The sequence below is a fragment of the Pan paniscus genome, chromosome 19 (assembly GCF_029289425.2).
Source record: "Pan paniscus chromosome 19, NHGRI_mPanPan1-v2.0_pri, whole genome shotgun sequence".
NCBI lineage: Eukaryota > Metazoa > Chordata > Mammalia > Primates > Hominidae > Pan > Pan paniscus.
Window position 1 is genome coordinate 82,314,009 of NC_073268.2, and position 12,589 is coordinate 82,326,597.

The 12,589-nt window shown below is 46.3% G+C and overlaps 1 protein-coding gene across 7 annotated transcripts in view; it reads right to left on the reverse strand.

Moving 5' to 3' along the window:
- The window catches only part of APOH (apolipoprotein H), a 91,859-nt gene that overhangs the window by 66,529 nt on the left and 12,741 nt on the right, over positions 1-12,589 (reverse strand). Inside the window, exon 4 of one of the 7 annotated variants that reach the window (XM_003812353.5) lies at positions 10,248-10,310. The exons of the other annotated variants lie outside the window; for them this stretch is intronic. The gene's annotated coding sequence lies outside the window, so the exon portion shown is untranslated. The remainder of the gene's footprint in view (positions 1-10,247; positions 10,311-12,589) is intronic. 7 annotated transcript variants of the gene reach the window in all.

Consider the following 12,589-nt stretch of genomic DNA (forward strand, 5'->3'; position numbering starts at 1 on the left):
GTGCCATTGACACCCATGACAGTGCAGCTTTTGGAGAATAAGGGCCCAGAGTGGCAGTTCAGGACAGAGTAACTGGCCACTGAGTCAATTAAGAAATTAATATTTGCCGGGCACAGTGGCTCACACCTGTAATCCCAGCACTTTGGGAAGCTGAGGCGGATGAATTGCTTGAGCCCAGGAGTTCAAGACCAGCCTGGGCAGCATGGTGAAACTCTGTCTCTACAAAAAAAAAAAAAAAAAAAAAAAAAAATACAAAAAACTAGCTAGGCATGATCAGGGCTGCCCATAGTTCCAGTTACTCGGAAGGCTGAGGTGGGAGGATTACTTGAGCCCAGAAGGTCAAGGCTGCAGTGAGCCCTGATCACGCCACTGCTCTCCAGCTTGGGTGACAGAGTGAGAACTTGTCTCAAAAAGAAAAGAAAAAGAAATTAATATTCTTGGCTGGGCGTGGTGGCTCACGCCTGTAAAGAAAAAATTTAATTTTCTTTTTTTTTAGACAGAGTCTCACTCTGTCACCCAGGCTGGAGTGCAGTGGCTCGATCTCGGCCCATTGCAACCTCCACCTCTCGGGTTCAAGCGATTCTCCTGCCTCAGCCTCCCGAGTAGCTGGGATTACAGGAGCCTGCCACCACGCCTGGCTAATTTTTGGTATTTTTAGTAGAAATGGGGTTTTGCCATTTTGGCCAGGCTGGTCTTGAACTCCTGACCTCGTGATCCACCCGCCTCGGCCTCCCAAAGTGCTGGGATTACAGGCGTGAGCCACCACGCCCGGCCAAAAATTAATATTCTTACCAGCCACGTGAAGAATCACTGAGGCTCCTCAGTTGTGATGACCATGCCTTTTGTGGGAGCCACCAGGAACCTTGGTCTAGTTACAGCCATGATGGCATCGGGCATTCTCCTTTCCCTTTGGAGCTGAAGGTAATCCCTTTTCCAATGGCCCTCCTGCTTGCAGGACAGGGTCTAGGTGGGGTCCCCTGACTGGGACGGTCTTCACTCCAATGTCCTGGCTTCCCACACTTGAAGCAGCAACCATTGCCTGCAGGTTTGCTGTTAGGCCTGTTTGGTCCATGGGCGAAGCATCCCCCCGGGTGACCCTGAGGTTACAGGGCACTGCTTACAGCAACTGCTGTCATTGGAGCATGATGTCTGTTCTGTTGTTTGCCATGCTGGGTCCTTTCAGCCTCTCCAGCCCCGTCCCTATTACTAAATACCCCAAAAGCCACATCAAGCATTTGATTAATAGGCATTTAGGGTCCTCAAGCCAATTTCTGTAATTTTATTCCGATGTCAGGTGCTGACTGGTTAATAAAGTGTGTCCCTAGTAAAATCTGTCCAGCATCAGCATTGGGGGTCAATGTTAGTATATTTTGTTAGGGCTTCCACAAGGCACCCCGACACAAATATGGGTTGTCATCCTTTCCTTGAGTTATTCCCCTTATTTTATTATAGTTCACAGGCTTAGCAGTACATTTTTTATTTCCTTTTATTTTTTCTTTTTTTGAGATGGGGTCTGGTTCTGTTGCCCAGACTGGAGTGCATTGGCACGATCTTAACTAACTACAACCCCCACCTCCTAGGCCCAAGCCATCCTCCCACCTCAGCCTCCTAAGTACCTGGGACTACAGGCACATGCCAGCACGCCTGGCTGATTTTTGTATTTTCTGTAGAAATGGGGTTTTGCCGTGTTGCCCAGGCTGGTCTCAAATTCCTGAGATGAAGCAATCCACCTACCTCTGCCTCCCAAAGTGCTGAGATTATAGGCGTGAGCCACCATGCCCAGCCTGGTACATTTTTTATTCCCTCCACTAAACAAGTCACCATATGATTTATTTTTCTTACATCAGCCTGGCTCTGTTGATCGTTCCAATTAGGGTCATTGTAAGGCGTAGATGTGGTCCCCACAGTGTATTGCTCATGGTCCTCAGCTGATGAAATGCCAAGTGCAAGAGCTCAGCCCTTACAATTGGCCACCTCCATGGCCATGACAGAAGACAGGCATTCCTAGACCCTTGGCTGACTGCCTTGGCATCTAGGCATCCCTGGAGCCCTAGTGTTGTCCAGGGATCCGTGGCCCCTGGGGCTTTGAAAACAGGGAGGCTTTCAAAGAAAAGCCAGACAAGCTGTAGGTTTCATTTGAAAGTCACAAGCCTGCTGATATCCATCTGAACATTTATCACCAAGTACAACTTGGAAGTAGAGATGATTCAGCACAGCCAATAAACAGGGACCTTGAAGGGACCCATTAAGAATCAGAGGCCTGGATTTGGCATTCCAGAGGGCAGTATCTAGGAGGCCTATCTTACTGTGTCCAAAATGTTCACTAAACTTTTGTGTGAAGTAAGAAGCAGCAGCGTGGGGAGAGAAACTTGCAAAAGCAGGGTTTTTTTTGTTTTGTTTTTGTTTTTGTTTTTGAGATGGAGTCTCACTCTGTTGCCCAGGCTGGAGTGCAGCAACGTGATCTCTGCTCACCGCAACCTCTGCCTCCTGGGTTCAAGTGATTCTCATGCTTCAGCCTCCCAAGTAGCTGAGACTACAGGCGTGCGCCACCACACCTGGCTAATTTTTGTATTTTTGGTAGAGACAGGGTTTCACCATGTTGACCAGACTGGTCTCAACCTCCTGATCTCAAGTGATCCGCCCACCTCGGCTTCTCAAATTGCTGGGATTACAGGTGTGAGCCACCGTGCCCAGCCAAAAAGCCGAGTTTAAAGAGAGACAGGAAAAATGAAACAGCTCCCAACCAGGGTCAGTGTCTTGCCACAGCTGGTCCCTTGGGAAAACAGAAGAGCCTTCCCAGAAAAAAGTCACAGTGCTCCTTGGAAGCCACCTAGCCACTGCACGGTGTGGGATTTTACCCTCCACCCTCATTAGCTTCCAGTCAGGAAGGACGGTAGCTCCTCAGGGCTACTCAGTGTAGGTTGAAACCTTCCCACCTCCCTCTCATCCCATCAGGATGAACTGGGTTTTCCAGCCAGAGGGAGCAGAGTCGCTACAGCTGAGGGGAGTCAGGCTGCAGTTGATGCCAAGGAACAAGGAAGAAATTAGCAGTAACTCCAGAGAGTGAGAAGACTCCGACTAATATTGGAGTAGGATTTACAAACTGCCAGTGGTTCTAGAATTCGGCGACGACACTCCAGCCTGGATGGCCATAAAGATGACACCAGTGGGCTGGGGGAGGTCCCCAAACACTGATGGGACCTCGACCCCAGCTGGTGTCCAGGCTCTTGACATCATCACAAGAAGGCATTCAAAGGTGGGTCAGAAAATAATGAAATTACAGAGATTTATTGCAAAGAGAAAAGCACACACTCAAGAAAGAGGAGTGCAAACAAACTCAAGGAGAGTCACATGAGAAAATACGTTTTACTGATTCTTACTCCTGCTGGCCCCGGCTTTCTCCTTCCTTGTCTTCCTTTTTTTCTCCCCTTGTGATCCTTTCTCTCTTCCATCCCCAATATATATGTCTTCGGTAGGGAACTTAGATTTATTGAGCATCTACTATGTGCCAGGTACTGGGCTTTGGGCCTCATGGACTCCATCTCACTTAGTTCTTCCAGCAGCTTTTGGAGGGATGTTCATTATTATTCCCACTTTACAGAAGAGGAAATGGAGGTTCAGGGAGGTTAAATTATCCAGGTCACACAGTCAAATGGATTGGCGCTGGGAACTACATCTAGATCTGTTTGACTCTAAAACACTATTCTCTCCTTTATTTTTTGAGGGTCCATGAAGCACTATCAAGGAGCTACAGAATGTCAATTACGTTCCTCTTTGGAGTCTTTGTTGCCCAGGCTAGAATGAAGTGATGCAATCTCGGCTCACTGCAACCTCCCACCTTCCAGGTTCAAGCAATTCTCCTGCTTCAGTCTCCCAAGCAGCTGGGACTGCAGGTGCCTGCCACCACACATGGCTAATTTTTGTATTTTTAATACAGATGGGGTTTCACCATGTTGGCCCCGCTGGTCTCAAAATCCTGACCTCAAGTGATCCACCCGCCTCAGCCTCCCAAAGTGCTGGGATTACAGGAGAGTCACCACACCCGGCCCTCAATTGCATCCTTGAGTACAAATTCACATAACACACATGGAATTCCTGTTTGCTTATGAATCTTCCTATCAGGTGCCACTGATCTGCTAGTGGAAATCCTCCCAAGGAAAAGCTTGAAGAATGCAAGTGTTTTGCTGTCTGTCTAGGTTTTTTGTTAGCCTAAGGAGACACACAAGACTCCAGCTGCTCAGCCAGCCCCTCCGGGAGCCTCAGCCTGTGAGCAAAGTGATGGTGAGCAGGAGGCAGAGACCACAGGCTTCTGTTTACAGAATCTCTCAGACAATGGACAAAAGAGTAGCGACTTTCATAACAACTTGACATTGATAGAGTTTCCAATATAGCTGCACATTTTCTACTGTTATTGCTCCAATCTTCTTCATGAAAAGTAAAAGAGGGGGCCGGGCGCGGCGGCTCACACCTGTAATCCCAGCACTTTGGGAGGCCGAGGCAGGCGGATCACCTGGGGTCAGGAGTTCAAGACCAGACTGACCAACATGGAGAAACCCCGTCCCTACCAAAAATACAAAATTAGCTGGGTGTGGTGATATATGCCTGTTATCCCAGCTACTCAGGAGGCTGAGGCAGGAGAATCACTTGAACCGGGGAGGCAGAGTTTGCCGTGAGCCAAGATCGCGCCATTGCACTCCAGCCTGGGCAACAAGAGTGAAACTCTGTCTCAAAAGAAGAAAAAAAAAAAAAAAAAAGTAAAAGAGGGCAGGGCATGGTGGCTCATACCTGTAATTTTGGGAGGCAGAGACAGGAAGATCACCCAAGCCCAGGAGTTCGAGACCAGCCTGGGCAACATAGTGAGACCTCATCTCTACAAAATAATACAAAAATAAGGTGGATGTGGTGGTGCACACCTGTAGTCCCAGATACTTGGGAGGCTGAGATGGGAGGATCATCTGAGCCCTCAGTGGTTGAGGCTGTAGTGAGCTGTGATCACACCACTACATCCCAGCCTGGGTGACAGAATGAGACCCTGTCTCAAAAATTAGTAAATAAATAAAAAGTAAAAGAAGGTTTTGGTCCTCACTTGGATAATCAGCAGTAATAAAAACATCTGGAATGAATCCACTCAGAGCCTTTCCAATAACCAGTCTCTCTCTCTCTCTCTCTCTCTCTGTCTCTCTCTTTAGCACAGGTTAAATTTCTGATTGTTCCTTGAGGCTTTTTTTGGTGGAAATCTATGTTAAAGCATATTTTATGTGGCAGAGGAGGCCAAAAGTGATGGCTGCATGCTTACTTATTCTTTTTCCATGAAATAGCATTTTAGGGATCCAAATACAACCTATTTGATCCACAGACATGTACTGATCACTTCCAAGGCTGCGTAAACATTTAAAGACGTTCTTTGATGTGGTTAGACAAAGATGCCCTAAACTATGGGTGCCAGTTAACTAGTTAATGCCAAATGTCTGGAGGAGCCAATTTGTTGGTCATTTTTAAAAAAGATCTGTGATGAGCAGTAAGAGGCTATCTGAAGCATTTTGTCTTTCATTTTTTAAAAACCTGGATCAAGAAACCGTGTGCAATATGAATATTTTTCTTTCAAAGGCAAGTATTATACAGAAGTTATCTCTATGGGGGCTGGGCATGGTGGTTCACGCCTGTAATCCCAGCACTTTAGGAGGCTGAGGCAGGTGGATCACCTGAGGTCAGGAGTTCGAGACCAGCCTGACCAACATGGTGAAACCCTGTCTCTACTAAAAATACAAAAATTAGCTGGGCATGGTGGTGGGCACCTGTAATCCCTGCTACTTGGGAGGCTGAGGCAAGAGGATTGCTTGAACCCAAGAGGCAGAGGTTGCAGTGAGCCAAGATAGTGCCATTGCACTCCAGCCTGGATGACAAGAGCGAAACTCCATCTCAAAAAAAAAAAAAAAAAAAAAATAGAAATTATCTCTGTGGGATTGGAGAAGTGGGAGCACTAGGAAGAGAAACATTTCTCTAATATTTGTGTTTGTATTTTATGTTATTTTTAACATGCCCTTGAGTTTTCCTTTAAAAGTTTAAAACTAGTTCAAATGCAAAAAGAGCATACCCCCCCACCCCCAACCCTGCCACTCACAGAAAGGGAACACAGGAACAGGATGTTTTTGAGGAAACACACTCCCTCTGTGTAGATTCACTGAAAATATGTCAATTTTTTTTTTTTTTTTGAGACGGAGTCTTGCTCCGTCACCAGGCTGGAGTGCAGTGGCACAATCTCGGCTCACTGCAACCTCTGCCTCCCGGGTTCAAGCGATTATCTTGCCTCAGCCTCCCAAGTAGCTGGGACTACAGGTGTGTGCCACCATGCCCAGCTAATTTTCGTATTTTTGGTGAGAAGGGGTTTCACTATGTTGGCCAGGATGGTCTTGATTTCTTGACCTCGTGATCCGCCCGCCTTGGCCTCCCAAAGCGCTGGGATTACAGGCATGAGCCACTCCGCCCGGCCAGTGTAATTTCTCTCAAGCTGACGAGCAAAGCACCTTTATCACTAAGATCACTGAAGGAGAAATGGGGAGAGGAGGGTGCCAGGTTTTGCCCCTATCTTGAGTCGTTTGTTTGCTTCTCTCTGTCCCAAACACCCAAGAGGGGTGAAGGAGAACTACGAGGCGGTGTTCCTAAAATTCTAGGGAACACATTTTTGGCTGTAATTGGCCGAATGTTTCAGGCAAAATCACAACGGCTTTAGCTCTCCACTTTGTTTTGTTTGAGAAAGTCTGGTCCCAGCATGCTTAGTTGTAAAGTGGAAATGTTTCTGGTTCTGGGATTCATTAATTCGGAGCCCCCTGCCTGTTCTGTACAGATGAATAAGGGCTCCAGCATCACAGATGACCACATCTGAAATCCACCCAGAATCTTTTCCAGTAAATAGAAATCCATTTTGTACATTCCTACAGGAATACAACTGCAGCATGAAGAGATGGTCTCTCCCTATACTTCACATCCTTCCTTAAAAATATACATTTATCTATTTCTCTATGGATCTGTTTCTCCTATGAAGCAACTTGAGACAAACTGTGGTGGTGAAGCTATTTTATATTATCAAAATAATTGGTGATTGATAGTTCAGTCTAATATTTCAACACTTTCTAGATATTGGAGCGGGTAGAAATGGATATAGCTATAGGTGTATTAAGACACTCTAGATCTGAAAATTCAATTGTGTAAAAGGATAAATTAAGAGTTGTGAATGGTTTTCACTAAATCCTTTTTTTCTTCCCCTAGATAATTTCTTTGGATGAGAGCTCTTCCTGTTCACCTTAGTATCTGTTGAAAGATGAGTATTTGGTGAAATAAGTTGGAAAATCAGAAGAACTTAAGACTAAAGTGTGGAAAGGTCATTGTGATGGATGATCACTCAGAAATGAAATGAAGTTAGAGCATCTCCCAAAATCATTGATCGCTGGACCACGACAAATAGATCCAGGCCAGGCACAGTGGCTCATGCACTTTGGGAAGCCAAGGCAGGGGGATTGCTTGAGGCTAGGAGTTTGAGACCAGCCTGGACAACATAGCGAGATACTATCTCTACAAAAAAAAAAAAAAATTAAAAATCACCCATGGCTGGGTGCAGTGGCTCAGGCCTGTAATCCCAGCACTTTGGGATGCTGATGAGGGCAGATCACTTGAGGTCAGGAGTTTGAGGCCAGCCTGGCCAACATGGCAAAACCCCATCTCTACTAAAAATACAAAAATTAGCTGGGTGTGGTGGCACCTGCCTGTAATCCTGGTTACTGGGGAGGCTGAGGCAGGAGAATCGCTTGAACCCAGGAGGCAGAGGTTGCAGTGAGCTGAGAATGTGCCACTGCACTTCAGCCTGGGCGACAGAGCGAGACTCCATCAAAAAAAAAAAAAAAAATCGCCTGGGCACAGTGATGTGTGCCTGCAGTCCTATTTATTCAGGAGGTTGAGGTAGAAGGATTGCTTGAGACCAAGTGTTGAAGGATGCAGTGAGCTATGATTGTGCCACTGCACTCCAGCCTGGGTGACAGAGCAAGACCCTATCTCCAAAAACAAAAACAAGTAGACTCTGAGCTCTTTAAAGACAGGAATCTTGGCTTTCGCCTTTGATTCCAAGGAGTCTGCAATATGTGTGAGTAAGACCACAAGCCAGGAGCTATGGACTTTGCCCACCATGCTTGAGAGGATATGGCACAAGCATGCCTTCCCTGAGGCAGCTGGATGTGTTTGCGGTGCCAGTGACCTAGAGACTGGCAGCAGCAGAGTAGAGGAAGGCAGCGAGGGTTCAGAGAAAGGATGGTGACAGGGCAAGGGGGCAGCAAAGATGTTCTGTTTTTTTCATGAGAGGCACGGCTGGTTCAGAGTCTGGATTCTTGGGCACAAAGAGGGAAAGATTGGATGATATCCTTAAAACACCAGGCACTCCGAGGCCCGGCATGGTGGCTCATGCCTGCAATCCTAGCACTTTGGGAAGCCAAGGCTGGTGGGTCACTTGAGGTCAGGAGTTCAAGACTAGCCTGACCAACATGGCAAAACCCAGTCTCTACTAAAAATACAAAAATTAGCCAGGCGTGACGGCGGGTGCCTGCAATCCCAGCTCCTCAGGAGGCTGAGGCAGAAGAATCACTTGAACCCAGGAGGTGGAGGTTGCAGTGAGCTGAGATCCTGCTACTGTACTCCAGCCTGGGCAACAGAGCAAGACTCCATCTCAGAAAAACAACAAAAACAGGCTGGGTGCAGTGGCTCACACCTGTAATCCCAGCACTTTGGGAGGCTGAGGTGGGCAGATCACCTGAGGTCAGGAGACCAGCCTGGCCAACATGGTGAAACCCCATCTCTACTAAAAATAAAAAATTAGCTGGGCATGGTGGCACATGCCTGTAATCCCAGCTGCTCGGGAGGCTGAGGCAGGAGAATCACTTGAACCTGGGAGATGGAGGTTGCAATGAGCCAAGATCACACCACTGCACTCCAGCCTGGGCAACAAGAGAGAAACTCCATCTCAAAGCAAAACAAAACAAACAAACAAAAACAAAAACAAAACAAACAAACAAAAGCCCCAGGCAATCTGAGTATCAGCCTCCAGGCAGAGGCGGGGAAGCAAGGAAACAGAGGTGCTACAGACAATGTTTATATTTCCTCCCAAATTCCTACGCTAAGATCCTAACTCCCAACCTTCGGGCATCAGGCGGGGAGGCCTTTGGGAGGTGATCAGGTCATGAGGGCAAAGCCATCGTGAATGGGATTAGTGCCCTTACAAAAGAGACTCGGGAGAGTCTCGTCCTCAACCTGTGAGGACACAGCAAGAAGGTGTCATCTCTAAGCCAGAAAGTGGCCCTCACCAGATGCCAAATCTGCCAGCACCTTGATCTTGGACTTCCCAGACTCCAGAATTGTGAGAAATAAATGCTCTTTTTTTTTTTTTTTTTTTTTGGTCAGAGGCTGAGTCTTACTCTGTTGCCCAGGCTGGAGTGCAATGGCTTGATCTCGGCTCACTGCAACCTCTGCCTCCTGGGTTCAAGCGATTCTCCTGCCTCAGCCTCCCAAATAGCTGGGATTACAGGCACGCACCACCATGCCCGGCTAATTTTTATTTTCTTAGTAGAGACAGGGTTTCATCATGTTGGCCAGGCTGGTTTCAAACTCTTGACCTTGTGATCTGCCTGCCTCGCCCTCCCAAAGTGTTGGGATTACAGACATGAGCCACCCAGCCGAGCTAAATGCTCATTGTTTGTAAGTCACCCAGTCTGTAGTATTCTGTTATAGCAGTCCCAACAGACCAAGAGAGAGAGAAGAGACTAATTAACACCCCTTTTGACAATCTCCTGTTTCACAGGCACCAAAAGGGGAATTTATTTCCAAATCCCTTTATGTTAATCTGGAATGATGAGGGGGCAAGAAGGCCACCTATCCTCTCCAGTATTCCCCTACTTTCCTGCTGATGCAGGAGATTTCACTGAAAACTAGAAAGATAATCCACAGATGCCCCCACGCTCAAAATTTTATTTTATTTTATTTTATTATTGTTTTTTTAGATGGAGTTTCGCTCTTGTTGCCCAGGCTGGAGTGCAATGGTGCTATCTCGGCTCCCTGCAATCTTCACCTCCCAGATTCAAGTGATTCTCCTGCCTCAGCCTCCCAAGTAGCTGGGACTATAGGCGTGAGCCACCATGGCTGGCTAATTTTGTATTTTTGGTAGAGACAGGGTTTCACCATGTTGGCCAGGCTAGTCTCAAACTCCTTACCTCGGGTAATCTGCCTGCCTTGGCCTCCCAAAGTGCTAGGATTACAGGAATGAACCACCGTACCTGGCAAAAAAAAAAAAAAAAAAAAAAAAAAAAATTAAATGCAAATACATCAGCTGAAGAAGTTAATATTATATGAATGATCTGGTCAATAAAAGGAGGTCTGGCACCAGATTCTCCTTCTGTTCAGCACAGCAAACTAGAATGGAAGCTCCATAGAGGAGGTACTTTATTTCAGTAACTGCTGTGCCCCCAGTGTCTGGTATATAGGGGGCACTCAAGTAATATTTATCGGGTGTGGAGTGAATGGACCTGGAATATGCTAGGTGTTGTACCACAAAGTGGGAGAGGTATCGAGAAAGCGTTTTATAACTCTTGTAGTTGGTGAGACAACATAAAAAGATAATTTCCAGACTGTGCTGGAGAAGCGTGGAGTGTTGTGGAAGCAAAGAGAAAGAACCCAGAAAGACAGGAACTGCTTAACAGCTAATAGGAGGTTCTACTACCACTGACTTGGGAAGGAGTACGCTGAGCAAATATGGCCATCCTGTGGTTATACTCAATGCCTGCCTGGTTATCTTTATGTCCATACGAAGCCCAACAGAAACTGCTGACAAAGGTATTTTTGTCTTGGTGGTCTAGCTCCTTTACATGGGGCAATAGCAGATTTCATTTGCAACACTTTATTCACATCTATGGAATAAAACTAGGTGTATCTGGCCCAAGTCTTTCTACAGTCTTATTTATCAGGTTGAACATCCTTTATCCAAAATGCTTAGGACCAAAAGTATTTTGGTTTCCAGATTTTGTGGGGTTTGGGAATATTTGTATTAGACTTACTGGTTGAACATCCCTTATCTGAATATCTGACATCCAAAATGCTCCAACAAGCATTTCCCTTTGACTGTCATGTCAGAGCTCAAAAAGATTTAGGTTTTGGACCATTTTGGATTTTTGGGTTTGGAATGCTTAACTTGTAGTACTTTAGATTAAAACTGATGAGTTTAAGATCATTTTATCCATTTTAGTGAGTTTGCTAGTCTGTGTTGAAGAAACTGTGTAAGAAAAAACTATGTATAACAACCATAAAGCAAACTTGTCATTTGCTGCTGCCTAGCCTTCGACAGTGTCTGTAATATCATTGTCTGTACCACATTCTATCCATAAACGAAAGTATTGTGGCCAGAGCAGTGGCTCACGCTTGTAATCCCAGCACTTTGGGAGGCTGAGGTGGATGGATTTGTTGAGGCCAGGAGTTTGAGACCAGCCTGGGCAACCTGGCAAACCCTGTCTCTACAAAAAATACAAAAATTAGCCAGGTATGGTAGTGTGCACCTGTAGCCCTAGTTACTCGGGGGCGTTGAGGTGGGAGGATCACTTAAGCCTGGGAGGCAGAGGTTGCAATGAGCCAAGGTCATGCGCCACAGCACTCACTCCAGCCTGGGTGACAGAGTGAGACCCTGCCTAAAAAAAAAAAAAAAAAAAAAAAAAAGACGGAACATATTGCACATAAGAGAAGAATTCTGGGCACATAATGGAGAGCACAGAATATGACCAAACATGGATAGTTCACAGTCGCAAAGGCACATAATTGTCACCCATTCTCAACCTGCACAGAAGAAATTAGGATTCACTAAGGATTCCTTGCTGCTTACAGCCTCCCAGGTTAAAATGCAGATAGCTGTGCCCAGTAGGCTGGGCGTGGTGGCTCACGCCTGTAATCCCAACACTTTGGGAGGCCAAGGCAGGCGGATCACAAGGTCAAGAGATCAAGACCATCCTGGCCAACATGGTGAAACCTCGTCTCTACTAAAAATACAAAAATTAGCTGGGTGTGGTGGCATGCACCTGTAATCCCAGCTACTCAGAAGGCTGAGGCAGGAGAATCACTTGAACCCAGGAGGCAGAGGTTGCAGTGAGCTGAGATCGTGCCACTGTACTCCAGCCTGGGCAACAGAGCAAGACTCCGTGAAAGGAAGAAAGGAAGGAAGGAAGGAAGGAAGGGAGGAAGGAGAAAGAAATCATCGAGTATAGGAGTATGTGTTCATTTACATCATCTTTGCCTAGTCCAAGTGCTCCAGGTCAATTATACACTCTATCAAAGAAAGAAAAACCTAGCAAATAGGTGGGGACTCCGATAGACATGGTGAAATATTTGTTTTGCTTGTTTGTTCCTCCTTTGAGCGACATAAGGAAGCTTCACATTCAATCACCAGAGGTCATTCTCGCACCACTAGATGGAAGACTTGGCTGCTCTCGACTCTTTCAATATTTACACTGTGTCAGCAGCAGCTTTAGTTCTTCACCAAAAGATCTCCTAAACTGGAAAAACAAAATTCTAC